We start from the raw sequence: 13,660 nt of genomic DNA, 5'->3' as shown, positions 1-13,660 counted from the left end.
CCTGCTTGAGAGTTGCTGGATTATTGGCAGGGCGGTCCACTGAGCTTTTAAAATTTTCAGTCAAATTTATTATATTCATAATATCTTTCCTTCCTGACTTTAAAAAGTTCAAAATACAAAATATAATTTCAGTGAAACACAACAGCAGCCCCTCTAAAATATCCTACAATTAACACAACCAAAGAGAAAGCAAAAACAAATTTAGCAATCCTGTCCACCTTTGGGGATTTGATCTTTAAGATCTTCTGGTTCTTGTCTTTATTTGGTCTTACTCTCTGACAAGGTGTGTCTGAATCAAGTGGTCAAGCTCCTCAGAGGTATCTTTTGGTGAATCTAATGCAATTACTAAGTTTGGAATCAATTTCACTTGGGCAGAAAGTAGTGTGGGCAGGATTTAGGGACAATTCATTCTCATTTACATTGCTGTCAGGAGGAAGTGGCTTTTAAAATGCCAAGATTTGGAACTGTAGGGGGATTCTAATTTGAGGAACGTTTGTCTGATAACTCTCTCGCTGATGTGGCTGTTGCCCTGTTTGGATTCTGGGCCACAGGCCATGGCTGAGTAGTAACCACTGATCGTATTCTTGCCAAACTTGTCTGAGACTATATTTCCATTGTTCCTTACCAGAAGGCTAGGAAGAAGGAGCCTCTTCTTAGGCAAACTTACGGGCTTTGATTGCCATTGAGTTTTAACAGGTGTTAGTGTCTGTGGATTATTGGCTGAATAGTTACTTTCCAATTGGAGAGATGAGGTTTGGGTCTCTTGGCCCAAAGGCTGGGACATAATTTTGTCAATTATAGATGTATCTGATTTTCTGTCCTGTTTTGTTGATTTTCTAATCCCTTCAGATAATGTGGGTGTTTCTAAAAGTTTACTGTGAGAAAACTGGATGATTTCTTTGAAGCACAAAGTCACAGCTATTTCTTACACTGCTCTTCTTACTCTTGCTTGGGTAAAGCAGTTTGGGAACAGAACTTTCATGGCCCGGAAGCTTCAGTCTTGGAGCGCGGCCTTGGATTGAGGAGATAGGAGCTAGGGCAGCTGTGTGCCCAGGTCTGATCAAGTGTGAATCTGTGGTTCTGGGCTGACATCAAGTTTTCTTCAGCTTTATCTGTAACTTGACGAAGGTGGACTCAGGTTGAAAAACTTTATAGTTTAGTACTAAGAGTTGTTTGAGATGCGCTCTCCTTTTCGTGAGTATTCTGCTGAATTCAGTGCAAGCAGCTTGCTGTTTCTTGGCTGCAGGCCTGTCCTGTTTTATGCCTGTGATTTCATTAACCTTTTGGCTCAGAAAATGAAGAGCTGAAAACAGTCCTAGAAGCTGGTAAAAATTCAAATTAAGGACATCACAAATGTCATGGCATCTAAATGATGACATTTCTAAAAAATCCTTTTCATTTTCCAAAGCTTGCCAGGTTTTCTAATTTTTAGTTGTCTGTACACATAGTAAATAAAGACCATGAGCATTCAGAGCTTTACTCTCATTTCTGGGGGTTACTTTTTAATGATGGAGGAGTTGCAAGGAGCAGCAGCTAGAGAAAATTCTACTCCTTAAAGTAGAGTTTCCTGTGAAGATTGTTGTGGCCACATCGGATGAATAAGGTTTTCATCCACGGGTGGTCGTAGAGCGAGAGCTCTCCCTCTGTCTCTTTTTTTTTTTTTAATTTTTTCCTTTTTTTTTTTTTTTAAATTTTATTTATTTATTTATTTTCCCCCCAAAGCCCCAGTAGATAGTTGTATGTCATAGCTGCACATCCTTCTAGTTGCTGTATGTGGGACGCGGCCTCAGCATGGCTGGAGAAGTGGTGCGTCGGTGCGTGCCCGGGATCCGAACCCCGGCCGCCAGCAGTGGAGCGCGTGCACTTAACCGCTGAGCCACGGGGCCAGCCCTCCCTCTGTCTCTTGAACTGCATTAGGTTACCACATGCCCTACATTTTGGTTGGAGCGTTTAACGTCCGTATTCTTTGAGTTTGTGTTGCCTTGGACAAAGGTCTGTATACTTGTTGTCTTATTATTTTTAAGTAACTTTCTGCCTGGGCATCAAGGTTTAATCATGTGGGCCCCAAAGGTAGGCCTAGGCAGGATTGTGATGCCTGCTGGTACTGGCCTAGCCTGGTGTCTCTTGAAATGCCCTGTGGGTTCTGAAAGTCAGATTCTACTAGTGGATGCAGTTAGAGGATTTGTATATTGAACAAATGCTGATAGAATATTTAGTTCTGCCAAGCCTGATCCTTGTTTTAAAATATAATGTCCCCTTCTCAGTGAGCTCTCCTAACAACTATTTGGAATTGGAGTCTGCCCCCCTCCCTACGTCCCCCACATACCATGTCACCTTTCCTCTACATTATTTTTCTATAGCTTTTCTAACAAACTAACTGACTTACATATAGAATTTACTTATCTGTATTGTGTGTCTTCCCTCCTATTTCTAGAATGTCAGCTCCACAAAGGCAGGGAGTTTTAGCTTTGTTCAGTTTTGTATCCTGGCACCTAGAATGGTGTCTGTAACACAGTAAATGCTCAGTAAACATTTGAGTGGATAATACATTGTGTTTCTTAAGGAAAGATGAGACTATTATATCAGTTGGATGCACCCTCCATGTTCATAAAAATGAAAACTAGAAGCTGATGTGGATTCATCTGTGCCCTCTAGCCCTGCCCTTCAGTGACCATTGGCACCTATTTTAAGGTGACCGATCTGAGCCTGTCTGTAGACTACAGTGCTGCCCCTGCCGCGGGCTGTTGTCATCAGACCCTTGGCATTAGTACATCACTCAAGCCAGTCGAACTGGTGTGTTTTACACTAGATGGTTATTTTGACTCTGACCATGTGAGACCGTTTGACTGTTATCCAAAGTGCTCAGCCAAAAATGGATTGACTAATGAATTATTCAATCCCAAATCACCACAATATATGGGAATGGGAGACTTTGAAACCAAGGCTTATATTCATACATTTTGCCATCTCTTCCCAAATATAGACTGAAAGTTTTTAAGATAAATTGATTTTAAGAAATGGTCCTCAGTTTAAACAAGACCCCTGCTTGTGTTAGAAGCTGACGGGCTCCCACAGTGAAGCACCATCGTGGTCCTTTCCTTCAACAGGGCAAAAAGTAGTATCCCAGCCCCAGGGGGTTGGCAGGGTTGTTAGTAGGTATTTGGTCTTGCCCAGTGTGGTTTTTCATTAAATGATCCCAATGTTGGCAGTAATATTGGGAGCTTGTCTCCTGCTGCCCCAGCATGTAAACGATGTCAAGGCTTGCTCAAGGGGTTGGGGGAGCCACTAGTCCGAGATCCCTCTCGTGGCTGTGGGAAGGGGTTTGGACCAGATGGTCATAAAATTTCTTCTTTTCAATTTTATTATTTAAAAAAATATAGTACATCAATGATTTAGAAAAGATCCTTCAAAGGCCAAGGGACCAGGTTAGAATTACATCTCTTAGAAGAGTTTGTTTATTAAAAGTATAATAAATGGGGTTAAGGTGCCAGTTATCACACAAGTCAAGTTTGCTTTTTACATATCATAATCTCATAACGCAACTTTTTTCTTACTGTGTGCCATTTTAATTTTGTAGTAGGAATTCAGTTCACTGTCCTTGCAATAATTTTGGCTCCTCTAGAGGGAGGTGTGCTGTTAGGTTCTCATTGTTAACATGTACTGCAGAATGCATGAATGGCAGGTAGGCTGATGATTACCAGAACTTGAAGGTGCACAGGATACATAGGACTAATTGAGTTCATCTCTTTACATTCCCCTTAAAGAAGGATTGGGCCGGCCCCGTGGCTTAGTGGTTAAGTGCGCGCGTTCCGCTACTAGTGGCCCAGGTTTGGATCCCGGGCACGCACCGACACATCGCTTCTCCGGCCACGCTGAGGCCGCGTCCCACATACAGCAACTTGAAGGATGTGCAACTATGACATACAACTATCTACTGGGGCTTTAGGGGAAAAAAAAAAAGAGGAGGATTGGCAATAGATGTTAGCTCAGAGCCGGTCTTCCTCAGCAAAAAGAGGAGGATTAGCATGGATGTTAGCTCAGGGCTGATCTTCCTCACAAAAAAAAAAAAAAAGATTTAAGAAGGATTAAATGAACTGATCCTGATGATAGTGGGTACATGTTTGGTGGTTGATTCCTTAACTCCTGAGGAAATAACTCTGCAATAACATTTTCCACAAGTTATGGTTCATTTAATCACACATTGTTTGTTTTACCTTAAAATAATACACACACTTCAAGAAAAGAATAACAACCACACAAAAATAGACTTCTAAATAGACTGGGAGTCTGACATGCTGTTAGCTTGCTGAGACTCACTTCATCTTTCTGGTGAAGATGTTGGAGGGATGACGCCTCTGGTAGGTAGAGAGCTGCGCTTCTTGGTGTGGTAGCCGCTGGCCACATGTGACTGCTGAGCCCTTGCCATGAGGCTAGTCTGGATTGTAAGTAAAATACACACTGGATTTTGAAGACTTAATATGAAAAAAAATGTAACCTAGTAATTTTTTAATATGGATTACGTGTTGAAATGATGATATTTTCCTTATATTGATCGGGTCAAATAAAATATATTAAAATTAATTTCACCTATTTTTACTTTTTTTGAGGTAGAAAACTTTAAATTGCACATGTGAATATGTGGTGTGTAGGATGGAGCAACATACAAAGAAAGGAATGAGCAAGGTTTTCCCCAAAATCTGTCTAAATCTACTATATTTTTAAAAATTTTCATATTTAGGAATATTTATTATTTTGAAGGTAAAATAGCCATTCTAATTGGTTTAAATATAGATAACATATACAGTGTATGAGGGAAAATGGGGCTTCTTAAGAGTGAATAAGAATAAATAAAAGGAGACATTAAATACTTGTTTTTTTCCCAGTAGTATTTTGTTGGCTCTGTAGTGTGCTCCTCAAACTTTCCTACTGAAGGTACTCATTGGGACAGAAGAACGTGGCCCCATCCTGCTTCCCACTCCACCTCCAGGCATGACGTTTCTTTTAAACCTCTTATTTTAGCTTAAAAGAATCCGTGTGAATTTTGCATTCCACTTCATAATAAATTCCTGTTAAAAACTTTTTTGGGAAGTTTGAGATGACCATCGAGTAGTATTGATGCTCTGGGAGATCGTGCCCCACGTTTAACCTGAGGTTTCCTTGTGGCTCATCAGGACCACCATAACTGCATTTCAAGTCTGTTGCTAGTGAGGATAGTGGGGCAGGATTTTTGCTTATAAACAGGATAAGAGTATCCCTTATATTGCAGTACGGATTAAATGAGATATAATGCAGGTAAGTCATTTAGCACACAATGTTTATTAAAAAATAAGGATTGGTTGTTATTCTCGTTTAGTTCCTAATAGGTGCCATTCAATATAAAATGAAGGATAGAGGCTCCTGGGTTTTTCTTAGAAAATGTTAACTGTTCTAGGGGAGTATCCATTAAGTCATAACGTATCAAGACTCCTATAGTACATATGGGATACCTGTTTCCTTCACTGTTTGTTAATATTTATGCAGGTGTTAGTAGGAGGCCATGTGCTGTAACTGAAAAAGCCCCAAATTTGAATTAAGAAACCCTGAATTCTAGTCCAGGATCTGCTCCTCCTTTTTACTTTATAATTTATACTCTGTCTATGAAGAATTTTTCCATGGTTTTCAGTAAGCAGCATATTCAATACATCAACAAAAAGAACAGAGCCAGCCCTCGTGGCCTAGTGGTTAAAGTGCAGTGCGTTCCGCTTCAGCAGCCCGGGTTCAGTTCCCAGGTGCTGAACCACACCCCTCGTCGGTCAGTAGCCATGCTGTGGTGGTGGCTCACATAGAAAGAACTAGAATGACCTACAGCTAGAATATACAACCATAGACTGAGGCTTTGGGGAGGGGAAAAAAAAAGAGAGAGGAGGATTGGCAACAGATGTTAGCTTAGGGTGACTCTTTCCCAGCCAAAAAAAATACTTAAAAAGAAAAAAGAGCAAAGCCATTTGGAGGAAGAGAGAAGGTACCATAGCAACAACCTATAGGCCCATATAATTGTTGCCCAGCTGAGCTTCCTGAGGTGTTGGGTAAAGGGTCAGTGAGCTTGGGGAAGTCATTTGATATAAGCCCTTGGCTCCTCATCTTCATAATGAGGAGGTTGGACCAGGTGGTTGCTAAGGCCTCTTCCATTCCTAAACATTGAACTCGCAAGTCACTCTGGGTTCAAATTCCACCTCCAGTCTTTGCTACCTGCTTGAACGTGGGCAAACCAAACTTTCTGAACTTGTTCCTTCATCTGAAATGAGGATGGTGTGCGAGTCAAATGTGAGTGAGTGGAAGTTCAAAGCTTGACGCTTAGAAAGTACTCAGTGTTGGTTTCCCCTAAGAATTCTAGGAAATTCTAATGCAGGTTTACTTGCACTGTCATGTTATTGCTCTGTTACCCTCTTCCAAAATTAATACATTTTATTTTACAAAAAGGATCACTTGGAACTTAAAAACCAAGAACTCCAGAGCAAGAAGTAGGGAGGATCATAGAGAAAATGACCTTGCCCACTAACACTCTGCTTCTGGAATGTTTTTAAGAGCAGATGGAGGGTTTTATTTCAGTTGGACATAAATTCACAATAATTGTAAATGGCTAATTTCCATTGAGCAAATCTTAACAAGGTGGAGGGCAGTGGAATGCCCTAAGGGGTGTGGTGGGAAGTAAAGGGAGATGTGGAGACAGGAGAGGGTGGAGAACTCCAAGAGCCAAACTCACTGACTTCACACTTTTACTTGGGGCCACCCTGCCCTGGCTTAAAACATCGGGAGGAGCTGGTTGGCTTTCAGGGCCTTCTCGTCCTGTTGGGAAACCACTCTCTATTAGGGCATGGGATCCCAGCCCACTGCTCATGGGCCAAGGTGGAGCTGGTTCAGGGAGGTTGTGCCCACACCTGACACCTGAGTAGGAGAAGCTGGGCCTTCCCAGTTAGGTCAAGGGGTATATGCTCACCCCAGAGGGGGTCTGTGGGGCTGAGGCTGTGAAATGGGCTGAGCACTGGACTCCATTCCACCTGGGGACCCCAGAGTTCCTCTGGGCATGCAAGCCAAGTTGTAATTAGGATTCACAAGTAGAGCGGTGTTGTTTTGGAGGATGGGGGGTTTGCTTTTGGGCTGTTTTTTGTTTGTTTGGTTTTGCTTCTTTTAGGTTCATGGCAGCCTGATGGAGCGCCTAGTTACCCAGCTTAGTGGAAAGCTCTTCCTTGTGTTGGAGACCCCAGCTCTGATTAGCATTTCCCCTTCCCTCCTGCAGTAGCTGCTTTTCCGGTTTATGAACATGTACGCATTATGCTTGCTGCTTTTAGCCAGTGCTTGCCAGGGAAGAAAGTGTCCTTAACAAAAAGGCAGTGAGCAATCCTGGGCATTAACTGGATTCACTCTGCCAGCATCTCTCTGAAATACCTTTGGCCTTGGGGAGCGGCTCTGAGTCCCTGGGATGGCCCAGAGTGGGCTTAAATGCTCCTGCCTCTGAAGTCTGGGGATGGGGCATGAAGAGCAGATTTTCTGCGGTCCGGCTCTCCAGAGTGAGGGAGAGTTCCAAAGGTATCACAAAGGTGGAGATCTGGCTCTCTGGCTGGAACAGGCTTGCTGCAGACAAGCAGTCCTGGAAAAAAAGAAACAAATCTTTCAAAGATCGTAATGATGGAAAACATTTTTGTAACAAAGAAAGAACAAGCCCCTAGGAGAAAGCAAGTGCAGAAGAGATCTCTGAACAGTTGTATTTTGAGTTTGAAATTTTAGCTGCTTCTATCTTCAAGCCGGAGGGAGGCCCCACCCAGCCTCAGTGGGTTCTCGCGGGTCCCACCACCTCCCCGGTCTCACCACACCTCCCCGGGAGCCCTCGGCCCTGATGTTGTGCCGTGTGCCAGCCTCTATCAGTATCCCAGCAAGCATAGGAGCCTGTTTTCCAGAACCATGTGTTTTGAAGGGGAGAAGAATCAGAGTAGACACATTAGGGGTGCTTTGGATAGGCTGTTGGAGGCTGGGTGTGGGTGGGGCTGGCTGCTCTGTCTGAGGCTGCAGGCTGCTGGCTGGAGCTGCAGTCACATTGAGGCAGCGCACACACCACCCATGCGCGATGGAAACCCACGTGTCTCCAAACAATAAAGGACAAAGAAGAAGGCCACCCAGGGCGTGTGAGCAGGGGTGGTGCAGGATCCACCTGGACCCCACGGCTTTTAGGAATGTGCACGGCCAGTGCTTGTGGACATTCACAGCAGTGGAAACTGCAGACAGAGGCCAGCCCACATGCTTGGGTTGCCTCCTAGGCGGATGGAGGTGGGTGAGGATCAGGCAGTCTTGCATTTGGTGGTCTCGCCTCTTGGGCTGCTCTTAGTGTTCGTGCCTCCCTTCAGATCACCTCCTTGAAGCAGGCAAGGAAGGTCCGGAGATCCAGGCCCCCACAGCAGCCTTGAGGCACCTGCTGGCCGTGACCTGTTTAGTTGTTTTCAGTTGAGGGCAGGGCTGTCACAGAATCTACGCCCTGCATGTGGAAACAGGGTCCATTACCCTACGGCCTGTTAGGATCTTTCTTGAAGGGACTTTAGATGCTTTCTGCCACACACATTTCGAAGATCAGGGAAAAGTGAGAAGTCCTAGACATGATTGTCAGCACTCCACTCTAGTTCTGAGGGTAATAGTCTGGTGGTGGCAGCTTGACTGTCCTCTCACAGAAGCGGCCAGGCTGCTCTGGGGCTGCTTCCCGAGCGCCACAGGCCACACAGCTGCTAACCAGCCTCTTAGCCTTCCATCAGTCTGGTTCTGGGTTTTGTGGTGTTGGGTTTTCTTGAAGTAGAAAATGTGAACAGCGGATCACCCAGAGCCTTCCCTGGGCTCTGGTTAATGTCTCTTGCACGTTCCCTTGTTAGAGAGACTTGCACCACATGGAGTCTGGTCTGCGGTCACAGGGAGGGTTGAGAGCTGGGAGTAAATTGTTACAATAAACATAGACTTGCATACCTTAGATTCTTTTTCCAGCACCCATTCTCTCACCAAAAAACAGAATAAAAAATCCCCTGCAAACAAATAGAAAGTCGATGAAAATCAACACTCTTCATTAACTCTTTTTTTTTTTTCTGAATTAAATATTATTCTAAGCCTACTATGATATGCTATTGGGGGATATACAAGGGTTATGCTTTAGCTCCTGCCCTTGATGTTACTGTTTTCTTACGGAATAACACACACACACACACACACACACACTCATACACAAAACAATTAGGAAATAATGCAAGACTTTTAAAGTGCTAAATTGTGTGGCACAGGCAATGTATGCAAAAATGTGCAGAGGGGGAAACAAACTGTATGGACTGGAGTGGTTAGGTGGGGCTGGAGCTAGACTGAGGGCTGGGTGAGTTTGGGTTGGGGAGTAGAGGGTGAAACGCTGAGTTACATGGCAGAGAGCGATCCTAGGAAAGCTGCTCTGACTAGTGGCAAAGAGTGTCAATTAGCGTGCTTTGGTTGCAAGTGACAGTAAACCCTGACTCGTGGCTTACACAGTAAGGACAAAAATTATTTTTTTAATGTAATAACCATTCAGAATGGACCCTGGCCGTGGTGATGGAGTAGGGCCCTGCAGGCCTCTGCTATGGCCAGCGTTATGGAAGGATAAGGAAAAGTCTAGCAAATTCTAGGGGAGGGATGAAGAGCTGGGGTTATAGAGAGGCACTCAGGGGGCTCAGGATAACAGTATTAACAAAGCAGCACAGAAGTGTTTCAATATGCTAACAACCAGGATGTCTGGCCTAGTGTGGACCTGCTGAATATAAGCCCTGAGCAAGGCAATGTGTCATCTCCCACATGAGAAGTTTAGAGGTGGGCCCGTCCTGGATGGCTGATGCTGCAGCCCAAGGTCCTCATCCAGGGCCTGGTTCTTCATGGTACTCCTCCTGCCATCGTCAGTGCATCACATTCTCATGACAATATCAGGGGTAGAAGAAAGGACTTTTTTTTCTGTTTTTCTTTTTATCAGCCAAGAATATATCTATCAGAAGTCTCCCTGCAGATTTAATGCGACCTGCATTGCACTGCAGTCACTGGCCCGGGAATGGCTGGGACTCATTGTGGTTCTCTCCTTGGGACTAGGGATGAGCCACTTCACCTGAAGCACAGCCACCACCCAGAGGAGGATGTGTACTTGGACGAACTTGGGGTTCTCACTGGGGGAAAGAGGAAATGGAGCTGGGTAGGCAACCGACAGTGTGTGCCTAGCTAGGTTACATGAAGTAAGACAGAATCAGTATAGAAGGCCGCCTCTGGTGGAGAAGCTTTGACTTAATCAGTAAAATCATCAGAGTAATGATGGCCACCATTAGTGAGCACTTGCTGTGTGTGCCGCCCAAAGACTTGGCATGCATTGTCTCACTGAATTCCCACGAACCCTGAAATGATGCAGCTGAGCACCAGAGGGGTTATAGACCCTGCACAGGTTACACAGGCAGTAAGTGACAGCGCTGGGGCAGGTGGGGTAATGGAAGTCACATTTTCATTTCAGCGGTGAGCAGAACAGATTGGAAGGCAGAGAGGTTGACGGCATGGATTCCAGTTAGGAAGCTCTGGAAATAATGTTGCGTAGAGGTGATCAGGATCTGGACCGCTGTGAAATGAAATTTCGAGCACCTGTTATGTGTGAAGCATTGTGCCAGGTAGATTATTTCATTTAATTAATTCATTATTTTTTTATTACGGTAAAAAACACATAACATTAAACTTACCATCTTAACCATCTTCGAGTGTACAGTTCAGTAGTGTTAAGTATATCGACGTTGTAAAGGTTGCAACAGGTCTCCAGAACTTTTTCATCTTGCAAAACTGAAACTCTATTCTCACGAAACACTAATTCCCCTTTCTCCTTTCCCCAGCACTAGGCAACTACTTTTCAACTTTCTGTTTCTATGATCCTGACTACTTTTAGATACTTCATATGAATAGAATCATACAGTATTTGACCTTTTGTGACTGGCTTATTTTGCTTAGCATGAAGTCCTCAAGTTGCATCCATGTTCTAGCATCTGACAGGATTTATTTTAAAAGGGCTACATAATTTCCATTGAATGTATATACCACATATTCTTTATCGATTCTTCTGTCAATGGACACTTGAGTTGCTTCCACCTTTTGGTTATTATGAATAGTGCTGCTATGAACATGAGTGTACAAATATCTCTGTGAGATCCTGCTTTCAATTCTTTTGGATGTATATCCAAAAGTGGGATTCTGGATCATACGGTAATTGTATTTTTAATTTTTTGAGGAACCTCCATGCTGTTTTCTATAATGGCTATACCATTTTACATTCCCACCAACAGTACAGTAGGATTCCAATTTCTCTGCATCCTTGCCGATGTTTTTTATTTTCTACTCTTTTGTTAGCAGTTAACCTAATGGGTGTGAGGTGGTATCTCATTGTGGTTTTGATTTGCAGTTCTCTTATGACTAGTAGCGTTGAACATCTTTTCATATGTTAGCCATTTGTATGTCTTCTTTGGAAAATTGTCTATTCAAGTCCTTTGCCCATTTTTTTAATCAGGTTATTTGTATTTTTGTTGTTGAATTGTAGAAGTTCCTTATATATTCTGGATATTAACCCCTTGTCAGATATATTATTTGCAAATGCTCTCTACCATTCCATAGGTTGCGTTTTCGCTTACTGTTTCTGTTGGGTAGATATTTTTATTCTCAATTGAATAAATTAATAATTGAATAAATAGTTGATTTGGCTGTCTCCTCAAATACACAGTGAGATGCTTAGGAGACTTTGTCCTGTCTTCGTATCCCTTGCATCTACAAAGTGCCTGCCTTGTAGATGTTTGTTGAATCAGAGGATAAACTGAGCCTCAGAGGTTATGGGCTTTCTCCAAGTCACACCACTACCAAGAGGCAGTATCAGAATTTGAATTCAGGGCTTTTGGATCCAACACCGATTTTCTTTCTACTATACCAGTGATTCTCAAATCACTCTCAAATGTCTTCCCGATCCAAAAGCCTAAGTCCAGTGTTTGATTTCATAGGTGAATGAGGCCAATGATTTTCATTGTTAAATATGATGAAGCTACTTACTAGTAACCTGCTAAGGGAGTTAGTAAATGTTACTATGATATGATAATGATATTCATAAGCCAAAATCAGCGTATCACTTGAGGTTCCTGAGGACTCAGCATTCACACTCGTGTTTCTTCTAAGAAGTCTGGCTGCCACTTGGTGCTTGGCAAAGTTATGATGTTTCTTTTGCACATAAACACATAGACAGGTGGACCAGGAACTGTGGAAACAGTTTGGCATTATCTAGTAGAGTTGAAATTACCATACCGATGACTCACCAATTCCACTATTATGTCTGTCCCTTAGACTTGTGCTGTCCAGTATGGTAGCCTCTAGGCTACACATGACTATTTAAATTTAAATTAAGTAAAATAAATAAAAACTAAGTTCCTCAACTGCACTGGTCACATTTCAAATGCTCAATAGCCACATGTGGCTGGTGGCCACTGTACTGGCCAACACAGATGTCAAATATTTCCCTCATTGCAGAAAGTTCTACCAGATAGCACTGTCCTAGAGAAACTTACGCACCTGTGCACCTGGAGCCATATACAAGAATGTTCATAGCCCGATTACTGGTAGTAACCCCAAACTAGAAACAGCTTAAGTGTCCATCAGCAGTAGAATGGAGAAAGCAGCTTATTCACCACAAAAAACAAAGAGAGGGGCATGCAACAAACTGGATGTGTCTCACATGTGTAAGATTGAACAAAAGAAATGAGATGTCAAAGAATACTTACAGGGCCGGCCCAGTGGCTTAGCGGTTAAGTGCACGCGCTCCGCTGCTGGCGGCCCGGGTTCGGATCCCGGGTGTGCACCGATGCACTGCTTCTCCGGCCATGCTGAGGCCGCGTCCCACATACAGCAACTAGAAGGATGTGCAGCTATGACAGACAACTATCTACTGGGGCTTTGGGGGAAAAATAAATAAATAAAATCTTTAAAAAAAAAAAAAGAATACTTACAGACATTCCAGTGATGTAAAGTTCAAAGTCATGCAAAACTCTACTATATTATTTAGTATACTATGATAAAATAATAAAGAAAAGCAAAAAAATGATTATCCCAAAGGTAAGGATAATGTTAAGATAGTGGTCCTTTTCTGTTTGGTCTTCTTAGAGACCTACGCCAGTGGTTTGGTGAAGGAAAGATTTCTGTTCTCTTAGACTACCGAGAAGCAAAATAGTAAGACAGTAACTGTCTCAGATAATTAATCAAGCCCTGTAAGACTCTGCTAAGATAGTGCTACAGACTGAATGTTTGTGTCCCCCAAAATCCATATGTTGAAACCTAACCCCCAATGTGATGGTGTTAGGAGGTGGGGGCTTGGGGCAGTGGTTAGGTCATGAGAGTGGAGCCCCAACTAACGGGATTAGTGCTTTTTCAAAAGAGACCACAGAGAGCTTCCTGGCCCCTTCCGCCACGTGAGGACACAGTGAGAAGATGGCTGTGTCTATGAATCAGGAAGCAGGGCCTCAGCAGATACTGAATCTTGATCTTAGACTTCCCCGCCTCCAGGACCGTGAGAAATAAATTTCTGTTGCCTATAAGCCACGCTGTGTATGGTATTCTGTTATAGCAGCCCAAATGGATT

Source organism: Diceros bicornis, chromosome 14 (genome assembly GCF_020826845.1).
Source record: "Diceros bicornis minor isolate mBicDic1 chromosome 14, mDicBic1.mat.cur, whole genome shotgun sequence".
Taxonomy (NCBI): Eukaryota; Metazoa; Chordata; class Mammalia; order Perissodactyla; family Rhinocerotidae; genus Diceros; species Diceros bicornis.
The sequence above is the reverse complement of the archived record's forward strand: the minus strand, read 5'-3'. Positions refer to the sequence as shown.